The sequence below is a fragment of the Mytilus galloprovincialis genome, chromosome 4, assembly GCF_965363235.1.
Source record: "Mytilus galloprovincialis chromosome 4, xbMytGall1.hap1.1, whole genome shotgun sequence".
NCBI classification, from domain to species: Eukaryota; Metazoa; Mollusca; class Bivalvia; order Mytilida; family Mytilidae; genus Mytilus; species Mytilus galloprovincialis.
In genome coordinates, this window is record NC_134841.1 from 41,728,842 (window position 1) to 41,740,782 (window position 11,941).

General features: G+C 35.5%; 1 long non-coding RNA gene across 1 annotated transcript; it reads left to right on the forward strand.

The window, feature by feature from the left end:
• The first annotated feature begins 372 nt into the window (after positions 1 to 372).
• LOC143072172 (uncharacterized) lies at positions 373 to 2,031 on the forward strand. The gene is made up of 2 exons (XR_012977063.1): positions 373 to 1,157; positions 1,436 to 2,031. It is a non-coding gene; the product is annotated as an uncharacterized LOC143072172 (long non-coding RNA).
• The last annotated feature ends 9,910 nt before the right edge of the window (positions 2,032 to 11,941 follow it).

The window sequence follows — 11,941 nt, forward strand, 5'->3', positions numbered from 1 at the left end:
ACAAGCGCTGTGAACACTGTGAACTACATGTACATGTATATTCTAAAAAAATATATAATCATAAAACCGTATACCGTACACACATTGTCGTAGAAGGCCTTTGGTGTATTATAAAGACGGTAACCATCGACATGAATTTCTAACTTATTTCAAATAACATATTAGGGTAATAAACGTTGCAGTAAATATTGAATGCAATGCCATGTATATTCTAGATACAAAGTTGTTATGGATCTGATGAGACCCCACTTTGAAAAACAGCACCATGTGACCATCGACAGTTGGTTAACCAGTCCGAAATTAGTACACGACCTCAGAAACAGGGGTAGATATTGTACTGGTACCATACCCGTAGCCAAGGGGGGTGGGGGTCGTCCGACCCCCCCCCTTTTGAAAACAAATAAGCACTGTTAAAGTCGACGTTCTGTTCGAATTGTGACTGTTAAAGTCGAGTTTGTGAGTCCAAATAACCACCCTTGGGAATTCCTGGCTACGGACCTGGGTACAGTAATTAACACAAGAAAAGGCATGCCTCAAAGTTTAAGAAAAGCAAAACTTCCAAAGGGGGCAATTCTTGCAAAGTCGCAAGGACCAGTTATGTCTGTTTTATAAAGTGATCGCCGACAAGTGTCCTTGTTAACAACAGCTGGAAGTGCAAAGTAATATTTTTTTATTGAATGTATTGTACTATTCCCGGTGTCTTTTTCTTCTTCCAAGTAAGGAACCGTATTCATATATTAATGGTACCGCGAAAACTAAGCAGAGTGTTTGGGTAGCTGTATTCACAATTCATTCCAAAAGTTCACAATTTAAAAAGCCGTGATCACGTTTTCATAGAATATCTATGAGTAAAAAGGATTTAAAATTAAAAATCATTCATACTTGTAAGTACATTCATTGAAGTAATCAGAATATTTGTTTTATATCAAATTCTAAATCTAGACTATATTTAAAAAAAAAAATTATATTTTCAGAATAACCCGGAAACCTAATAGTAAGGGGAAATTTGTGAAGGCGCCATCTTTGGTACACAAATACAATGAGACGATGGGTGGCGTTGACCTATAGGTGACCAGTTAATTGCACAGTATGAACCCCAATTTAGAAGTTTGAAATTATGGAAGAAGATTTTGTTTAATCTTCCATAAAAGCAACAGGTATGGTTTATTCGAAATTTTAAGTTACCGAAAGGCTTTAATTTGAAAAATATATTTAAAGTTAGTATACGAGCGCTATGCAATTGTTTGTTCTCTATCTTATTATTTTGGTGTGACGGGTTTAGTTCTGATGTTTTTACAAACATTTAGTCCTATATCATACTGATAATTAATTACCATTTCTCAAACTAAACTCGCATACAATTCAAATATGACTTTGTTTTCCAAAAGGTATTAAAAAACATCAATTTAATAATATTGTTTTATTTTGTTTTCAGTTAACGCCTACATATGTTATAGAAATACCTTTGTGGTACAGAAGAAAATGGACCATTTGACATTTCAGCAGGAAATAATACAGGGTTTGATTGGACAACACAGAGAAGGACAGACACGACCGGGTAGACGTTGCTTACTTCACAGTACCAGACTTACTGCTCGGCACTTCATAGAATGGATTCCCAACAAAAGGAGAATGAGATGTGCCGTTTGTTCTGGCAAAAAGAACAGATTTTCGGGAACAAGAATAAGAACATGGTGTCCGGACTGTGGTGTTGGTATTGATTTTCAGGGCTATTTCATTTCTGCTTTTAATTATGCACATTTTGATATATACTATCATATAGTTATCAATTTCGAAACTTTGATTAGATTCTAAATACAATAAATGCGAACTGGAAAGCAACATCCGTATATCACCAACAACGCACTCGACGTCATACGGATTTACGATGCATCAAACAAAGATCTATATTTTTCTTATATTTATTGTAAAACACAAAGTTAGAAAAAAACGAATACAACCGAAAAATGCATTAGACCTTATCTAAAGATGTGTAAATATAACATTGATGTACAATATAAATGAATACATCCAGTGTTATTTTTTAACTTAGTTTTGGTAGGTTATAAACTCTTTATAGCAATATATTGATTGTTTTGGCTACCGTTACCAGGTATTTACCCATATAGCTATATGAATTCGAAAGTGCTCTCTAATATTTATTCTGTAAATACATATACAAAAGTCAATGTTAGTTACAAAAAGTATAAGTATACCGTTGGTGAATAGTATTCATTGAATTGAGGCAGTTATCAAAGGGACACAACAGAGGCGGATCCAGCCATTTTAAAAAGGGGGGCTCCCAACCTAGGACAAAAGGGGGTGGGGTCCAACTATTTGTCCTCATTCAAATGCATTGATCGGCCAAAAAAAGGGGGGGGTTCCAACCCCCGGACTCCCCTCCCCCTGGATCCGACAATGAACAAGCCATTAAATTCGTGTTTACCGATTTGACTCAAATTTTCTTATTTGATTTATTACAAAGTAAAACATTTATCCAAATTATAAAAAGTCTAAAGCAAACAATTTACAAGACCTGGGTTCAATAATATGAAGCTTCGTTTTGTGTGTAATTTAGTCTAGTCGAAATCGTGCAATTAGATCAAGGTCTGTTTAATTTCATTTTATAGATTGAAAATATATGTTAAACATTGTTTTTACCTGTATACGAATGATATTTTGTGGATCGAATCGGTCATTCAAATAATTTACCTTTGTTTCACTTTTAATGTTGACATTCTTTTTTCTTTAAATAACTTTACACGCACAATTCCTGTGTTATGCATCTTTAGCTAAGGGGTTAATTGAAGTTCACATGAATACGGATTCAATAAGGTCGAATTATTCATCATCAATGTTTATAACCTTATTTTGACAAAATTGAAGCAGACTTGCGGCTAAATGCGAAGTACCATTTCCCTATATCACTTTCATTAATGATTGAACAAAAAAAATCATATTTTTGATTTTTTATATACCTTGTATAGCTAGTTCCCCTTTAACGAAAATATCACAAACGAACATAAAAACTAAGAACTTGAAGGAAAAAAACCCACGTAAAATGTAAATAAGGAATATACGTCAACTAGACAGGACAGCGACCTAATGAACAGATCATCATCATAATATATGATAGTCAATTCAACAACTCTCTAGTCACGACCTAATGTCATTGATGTATGCAACTGATGATTTTTAACACAGAGCATTGTTTTACACAGCATGCTTTTTTATAAAGATCAATGGGCCTTAAGGTTTATGACCACAGGCATCTCAGATTTCTTTCCGTATATACCTTTATATAACAAAAAAAAATCCTATATACCGTATATAGAAAAAAAATTCTGAGACGAGAGCCCTTTGTTTATGACACCTTCTGTAGCCAGTCAAGTACGAACTTTTCTAACTGAAATAGTATCAAAACAACAAATATAATGAATAATAGTGATAGGCCATTTTGTACATATACAAAGAGTAAACTTCGTGTAAAAAATGTTTTGTTGCATTCAATAGAGAAAGGGGGACTTTGTGGCAAATAAACCAATATTTTCATAGAAAATCAATAGCCTTTAATACAAAGATGTTATAAAATTTGAAACATAGATTACTCACTTGGTTTTCTATGATGTGCTGGTGTTTATTTTTTACAAAAAGTTCTAAACAACCTTTTAATTAAAAAAAACTCCTGCTGAGTCACTAAAGTTGAGCAGACCCTGAAAGGTGTACTTGATTTGGTCTATATGTATATTTGTTTTAACCAGTAAATTAATTTATAAACTTGTTTTAAGGAAATAGCACTGCATGCAATAATTCTCTATCAGTCACCGAATTGCAAAATATGAGAGTACAAGGGGAAAGGCTGTGGATTTTCTATAAAATTTCCCTATTTTTATGATTGAATCAACACAAGGGTACATAATCCTAAAAAAAAAAAACGTGTAAAACAATTCCAAGAAAAAATAGCAACCCGATTTAAATTTTTTTAAAAAGAATCCAACGGCAAAAAATGAAATATACTATCTAACCGCATGTATGCAACTAATAATCATACGGTCGTCAACGTAAAGCCATGGTCCATGCGGTTACACGCCATTATTCCTACAGCCCATTAGTCCGACAGCCCATTTGTCCGACAACCCAATAGTCCGACAACTCATTGCTCCGACAACCCATAAGTCCGACATTTATCGCCATTATTCCTACAGCCCATTAGTCCGACAGCCCATTTGTCCGACAACCCAATAGTCCGACAACTCATTGCTCCGACAACCCATAAGTCCGACACTTATCTAGTCAGGTATCAGGGTATCAGGGTAAAATAAAATTTGTCTGTCGGAATCATTACGTTTATGTAAGAACATTTTTTTAAGAAATAACTCCGTATATATTACATACGGCTAAAGTAGTTCGAATACTTTCTATTATATACTCAATTCGAAATCTGTATATAGAAGGAACAGAAAAAAATATTTCGTTTTCCAAATCACAGGGTCTATAAAGAGCAAGAACAACCAGTGATGGTGCGAGCTACTGATGATATAACCCTCGCCCAAATATTTTGGTAAACAGGAAGTTGTTGAGTACTGAATCCGAAAACGAATCACACGATATAACCGACTTCAATAAACCCGGAAACCATCGTTGATCGATATCAAAAGCACAGTCAGTATCAAGACGTGTATTATACATAATTGAAAAAATCATCAGTTTTCCCATAATAGTAAAGTTTTCTTGTGTTGACAACGACGATTTATCATGTTTATCTAATACGCAAAAGGGGGAAACCAAAAAATCAAAGTGAAAGGTAGACCAAGACACCAACAAACAACGAACTACAACAGCAGACTGACAGTGGGACACACAAACGATGAAATATAAGGACAAATAAAATACCCAGAAACGAAAGAAGGACGAGGGAAAGGACTGAGCGGTTGCAATAAGCATGTGTATCAACTCTAATATACTGAGACAAATATACCGCATGGAAAGAATAATTGGAATCAAAACGGACAATCACAAATGTTAAAGAGAACGGAGTTGGTCTTTTTAGAGAAAATTTACCCATAAACATAAGACAGATGCTTTGCCGGAATAATGGGCTGTCGGAGTAATGGGTTGTCGGAGTAATGGGTTGTCGGAATAGTGGGCTGTCGGAGTAATCGGCTGTCGGAATAGTAGGCTGTCGGAGTGATTGGCTGTCGGAATAATGGTTGTCGGACTAATGGAATGTCACCGTCCATGCAGCATATAGGGTTATATAATGACCAGTGTAAAACAATTCAAAGGAGAAAGACTACGACTTGATATATAAATGAATAAAACAAAAATGTAACAGAAACTCAGCAATAAAAGAAAACCATTGCCTGAACCACATCCGCGTTACGCCATCGGAAGTTAGCGTGTCATATCATCGGACTTAAAAAGCAAACGACCATCGCACTTTCAGGGGCGGATCCAGCCATTTTAAAAAGGGGGATCCTAACACATGATAAAGGGGAGGGGTGTTCCAACCACATGTCCTCATTCAAATGCATTGATCGTCCCAAAAAAGGGGGGTTCAAACCTCCGGACCCCCCTCCTGGATCCGCCAATGACTTTAGTGTACGACACCATCGCACTTTAGCGTAGCCGTAGACCATCGCACTTTAGTGTACTTTCGCACTTTAGAGTCCTACATATATATATATTTTTTAAAGGATGAAAATGTCTCAGGAACTCAATTTTCGGCTCTCCCTTGACACCATTTGCGAGTATGGTCTTGAGGAAACGATGATAGTCCGCCGGGGACGATAAATGGCCGACCCGTGTTAAGAGAGAGCCATATCTCTTGCACGTTAAAGACACCCTTGTAGATTTCTAAAAAAAGAGTAGGCTAATGCCGCTACAAGGCAGCACTCGTACCCGCAAAGTGGAAAGGGATTAATATAAGTTGCAAAACTTGTTTCCCAATCCACTATAAATAAATATGTTTAAATTAAATTAATGGCTCATCTGTCCTATAAAAGACCTCCGTATCTAATATGGTTCTAAAGATTTTTATATTGTATATGATGATGTATATTAGATTATGACACTATAATAAACTATCGATTTACTAACTCACCTTTCTATAAATATATATAATATGGCGCAACACATCCAACGACTGAATACAAATACACAGGTATGAAAATATATTACAGGTAAGCAGGGATTTTTTTAGAAAGCATGCAGGTAAAAAGGTGTGCTTGATTTTGAATTTGTCATGCGTCTAGCGTCAGTGTGATATGATGATGGATAATAACATATGAAAAATACGTGTAAAGCATAGAAAAACATAATTACATATATGACCAATTTACTATTTTCTTTATAACGTCCATAGAGACGTTGTTCTTCAGAAGTGATTTTTTTTTTGCACGGCGGGCTTTGAGCAGAATTGGCTTCCTTTTTTAAAATCAGTCTGGTATTTTAAAAGCTCTTCAAAACATAAACTGGTTATCCGAGCTTTTTTTAATAAATTTTAGGTTTCGAGCTTCACTTACAGTAAGACACACACACAGGAGACATAACGTCCAGTGCTAAATATTTCACGCATTATTTGAATTAAGAATGAATACTGTAGATAGGTTACTAGTGTCCATACCCGTAGCCAGGGGGGGGGTTCGGGGGGTTTGGACGAACCCCCCCCCCCTTGAAAACAAATAAGCACTGTTAAAGTCAATGTTCTGTTCGAATTGGGACTGTTAAAGTCGAGGTTGTGAGTCCAACGAACCCCCCCCCTTAAAAATTCCTAGCTACGGGCCTGGTATCGTACCGGGAATGACGTATATGACCTAATATTTTACGTTTATTAACGAGAATAACACTAGTTGGAGTTTTAATCTAAAACAGAAATTAAGAGCTCGTAAAGACCGATTTTTTTTTATATGACTTCAGTAAGAACTTCTTCAATCTCCATTAATTTTTTTTTATGTAATAGGGCCGTTTTAAATAAAAGTCGTTGAAATTTTAAAAACATGTTGCCTTCCGAAATAAAATGTCACCATGAAAGAGTGACATGCTACAAAGGTTTAATGTGCAGAGAATATGACATTCTCCCTACACGAGGTATCTGGTTTAACATCTACAATTTTAATAGCTGAGCTTGACTGCTTACATTAATATCCAGCATAGCCGGGCGGACGCCCAAACTTTTAATAAGCGCCTGTATTATGGAAGGGAACATCCGCCATAATTATTCAATTCTTGATTTGTGAAATGCAATTTTTTAATGTGTAAAAACAATTTCTTAATTTGTTAACGTATATATTCTTCATTCGTTACATGAATTTCTAAATTTTTAATTTGTGAAATGTAGTTAATTTGTTTGAGTCACGTATGGTGAGATCGCGTCTGTATAACTGATTGTTATCGCTGCCAGTCAATGAGAAGTTCCGTTTCTAAAGAAAAACTACAAGTTAGAACACCCTCTTTTTTAGATGTGACTGACTGACTCAATCCGGCTTGAAAACTATAATATAAGATTATTGATTACGCTTTTCTTGTTTTCTCAAGAGGTTTGTCCACTCCGATCAATTTCATGCTAGACATCATGTGGCAAAATTTACAGCTGTTTTACTATCAAGCTGCCCCCTCCCCCCCCCCCAAAAAAAAAATAGCCTTGCATGACGTCATAAGTACTCATCCCTCCCCCTCCTGGATTTTCAGTAAAAAAAAAATGAAACCCAGCCCCTCTATCCAGATGTTCAAAATGCATAACCAATGTCCTTCAGTTAACCCATTCCGATCTTATTCTAACAACTTTTAGGGAAACATAGTGTCCCAGATAAAAAAAAAAGAAAAAAAAGAAAAAAGGATGAAGTTGAGCACTCGTATGTTAAAAGATCTTAAAACCGGCCACAGTAGTCTTTATGTGCCTGTCCCAAGTCAAGAGCCTATCTTAATCTTTGAGGGCCCTCATGGGGTTTTTGATTATGTGATTACTTGGCCGTTTTTTTAATGATTATTTGATTATTAAGCCAAATATTTCATGATTATTTGATTACCTAGGACTGTATTTTTAGTTTATGATTATTTGATTACTAAAGATAAGCAAATATTTAATGATTATGTGATTATATTGGCAAAAAAATGGTGATTATGTGATTACTAGGACCCCCCCATGAGGGGCCTCATCTTTGATATTAACCTGTTCTTGTCCTGAATATACATATCAAAATTTGTCGCTGGACGTAATAAAGTAGCCATCCATCATCATCATCATCTCTTGTAAAAAAAAAGAAGAAAGAAACGACGCGGTCTCAACTTATTACAATAGGCTATTACTTAACAACAATGGGTTAATTTTAAGTCAGACTCACTCAAGGTCATAATATCAGAACCTGGCAGAAAAACATACCCTTTTCAGCTTGCGAGATCATGCAATTATCCGCTCGACATCATATGTTTCAGGTAAGACTTCTCTCCTTTCGACGGTCTCTGTCGCTGTACGGTCAGTGCCACTAAAGTTTCCGTCGGCAAGTCGCTTGAAATCAATTTTCCTTTTATGTGTGTTTGGCATGTGAGTTTAAAAGGGAGATAACTCGCACAAAGGGGCGGATTTAGGATCCTCAATGCTCTTCAACTTTGTACATGTTTGGCATTATCAATATTTCGATTTGAGCGTCACTGATGAGTCTTATGTAGACGAAACGCGCGTCTGGCGTACTAAATTATAATCCTGGTACTTTTGATAACTATTTAGTATAGGTCACGTGATTTAGCTAATGAATAAAGTACCCGCATTTTTGCCGTATGTGAAGTCATTGGTTCATATTAGTCGTATTTCTTTTTCGTAAATTGTTTTGCTATAATAATGGTTTCTTATTTTTTATGTTGGGTCCCTTAGGCGAATCAAGGGGGTGCCTGGGTGCCCGGGCCACCCCTTTTGTAGGAAAAATTTGGTTTATTATAGGGAATCACTGAATCATGAGGGTCTGGATGGGGGGAGGGGGGGTCTGTTATTCTGTAAACATTTAATTTTCACCCCTTTTTTCTCTAATCTTCAAAAAATTAACCCCTTTTTTCTCTAATCTTCAAAAAATAAACCCCTTTTTTCTCTAATCTTCAATTTTTTTGCCCGTTATTCTCTAATCTTCATTTTTTAAGGGCATTATTCTTTAATCATTTAACCCCATCCAAACCCTCAATCGTGGAAACCCCCCCCCCCCCCCCCCTAAATGAAAAGTTTTTGATCCGCCACTGGACCGTACTTTTATCATCTGACTATACGGTATTGGTTTTTCTCATTGTTGATAATTGTTGAAGACCGTACAGTTTCCTATACTTGCGTTTTGTAAAAAAAAAATATTTTTAAATGCCTACCTACCTACACACTGCCCCCACTGTCTCAACCTCTGGGTAGGGTTTGGGCAAACCAAAATATTTTTAAGTGTGGCCTAACGGGTCTTTGTTCTGTGTATCTTGGATCTATGTATCCGGGATCTAATTTTTATCTTGCCCGTTAACATTATTATAGGGAACTAGCTATAATTACATATTTCACCATATATATAAGCTCACTACTGTCTATATACTAGTAACGAAGTCCGTTTAATGTTCATATGTTTAAGGTGGTATGGGAGACTAAAATAAAAATGATGGAATTTGTTCATACTTTGCCAAAACGTAGTATCTATTGATCAAAAATATAATAAAAATGATAGGTCACCATGCATTTTCTCAAGCTACAGGTTGTGACAAAATGACACATTTTGTATGGATTAAACAGGAAAAAACAAGATTTTGTGATTAGAAACTAAACAAAATGATAGAATTGTAATATAAGTTAGGAAAAGATAGCTTTCAGACAGTGCTTTGAGAATATCAAAAGAAAAGATAGGGTCAGCGTACGTTTTTTCTGGAAAAATTCCATGTAGATACCTGTAGAAAATGCACGGTTTATAATTAAATGCTGTTCCTTTAACCAACATACGTAATAAATCTCAAGACTTTACACCGTTTTTTTTCAAATTTCATTTAATGAAAGTTTGTTGCGTATAATTAAAATAATAACTAACAGTGTTTCGAGATTTTTTGCTTATACTATTAAAGCATGGGTCTCTTTTCAAAAGTCTCCCAACTATTTCCTTGATTTAGCAAGGTATTCTTTGATATTTTTATTACGTTTATACGCTATGATAGGCACCTGGGTAAATATTTCACTACATTGTTTGTCTTTTTGCAGATTGCTCCAATGTTTTCTTAAAACCTTACTAAGGTTTTTAACCATTGGATTATATCGGCCTTCAATAAGGTTGTTTTTCTGCTTGTGGTATTTTTAACGTTTCTAATAACATTCTCTGTTTCATTTTTACAGTATCCTCTTTCAACTAACTTATCTTGTAAGTTAGTTAAATGTCTATCTAACTCATTGATGTCACTATTATTTCTAATATGACGTATAGATTCACACACTGTAATACTTGTGAATGTGTGTTTCGGATGTGCACTAGTGAATGGTAAATATTGATATGTTCAGTTTTTTTTATATGTGATTTAACATCAAGGATTTTATTATTATGGAATCTGTCACCTTTGTACACTTTGGTATCTAAATAGGTCATACTAGAACTAGACACCTCAAATGTGAATTTAAGCAGAGGGTCAATTTTGTTCGCTATGTTGCTGCTCACAAGGAAGCTATTAAACCAAGAGTTCCAAATGGTGAAGTTGAAATCATCCCTTCGTAAATTTTACGGACGCCAAGTCCATCACGAGTTGGTTGACCGTTATGAAATAACCGTTTCACAAATGATATCGGATATGTTCCTTACGTCGTAACTACAATCCCCTTCCATTTCATGAATGTGACTACCGAATTAGACTATTTACCGGATTTGTTATCACATAAGCAACAGGTAGCAATACACAGTTTGGAAATTGAAAACTTAAAATTGACACTCATAATTTTTAAACACCCTCTTTCCCCTCCTTTCAAAAGGGGGGGCGAGACCATTTTCGGGACGCCGGGATTGGCCGATTTTAGCAACGGGAAATGGGATTGCCTTGTTTAAAGATCGGGAATTCGGGATAGAAAAACATCGAGATACGGGAAACCCACGTTTTTAGCCATGGGAAATCGGGATTTTTATGTTGAAATATAACGGGATTGACAAAAAACTGTACCTTGGACAGATAACAGTGCCATTTTCATTATACTTCAATCAGAATCGCATCTAGAAACAGAGTAGATCCAGATCTTATTGTTATTTTCTGCTCGTTTTTTTTTTAAAGTAACCGTAGCCAGTGCCATATTTAATATCCACTGTACGCGAATGAAATGCTAACCAAAGTATACCCAAAGAGGGTGGTAAAGGTTTTTTTCGTGCAACGTGTTTTACCATTTTTAATTTCAACCTTCCTTGAAAAAAAATTTGTGCTTCACTGTGAAATTGGTAAAAACGGCAACGTGCAAGCAATTTTTTTATTTTTCGTTCATCGTGAAATTGGAATTTTATTTCGCGTTTGTCCGTGAACATAACGCCTCTTTTCAACCCTTCCCAATAGTTAGACGACGGTGGTAAAGGGGAGTGCTTGCACGAAAAAATCGTGAAATAAGACATAATTTCACGTTGAACGTGAAATAGTTTCTGTAATGAACGTTGTACGAAAAATAAATACTTTTATGTGAACCTTTTGTGACTGAGTCACTGTCTTCTTGTATATATTAACTCTTTGTTTTACTTGATATTCCCGATTTAGTATACCCATTTATGATATAATTGGTTAACGGCTTTTAAAAAAGTATTTCTTGACGATCCCTGCCAAGTGTTTGAATTTTATTTAAAAAATACCGAGCACGCAAAATAAGACTTTGAAAATCACGATGCACGTAAAATTTTAAAAAAGCAGAACACGTTGAACGAGGCACCCGTCTTGCACGACTGAACGTCAAATAAAAAAGTAAAAACACGTTGAA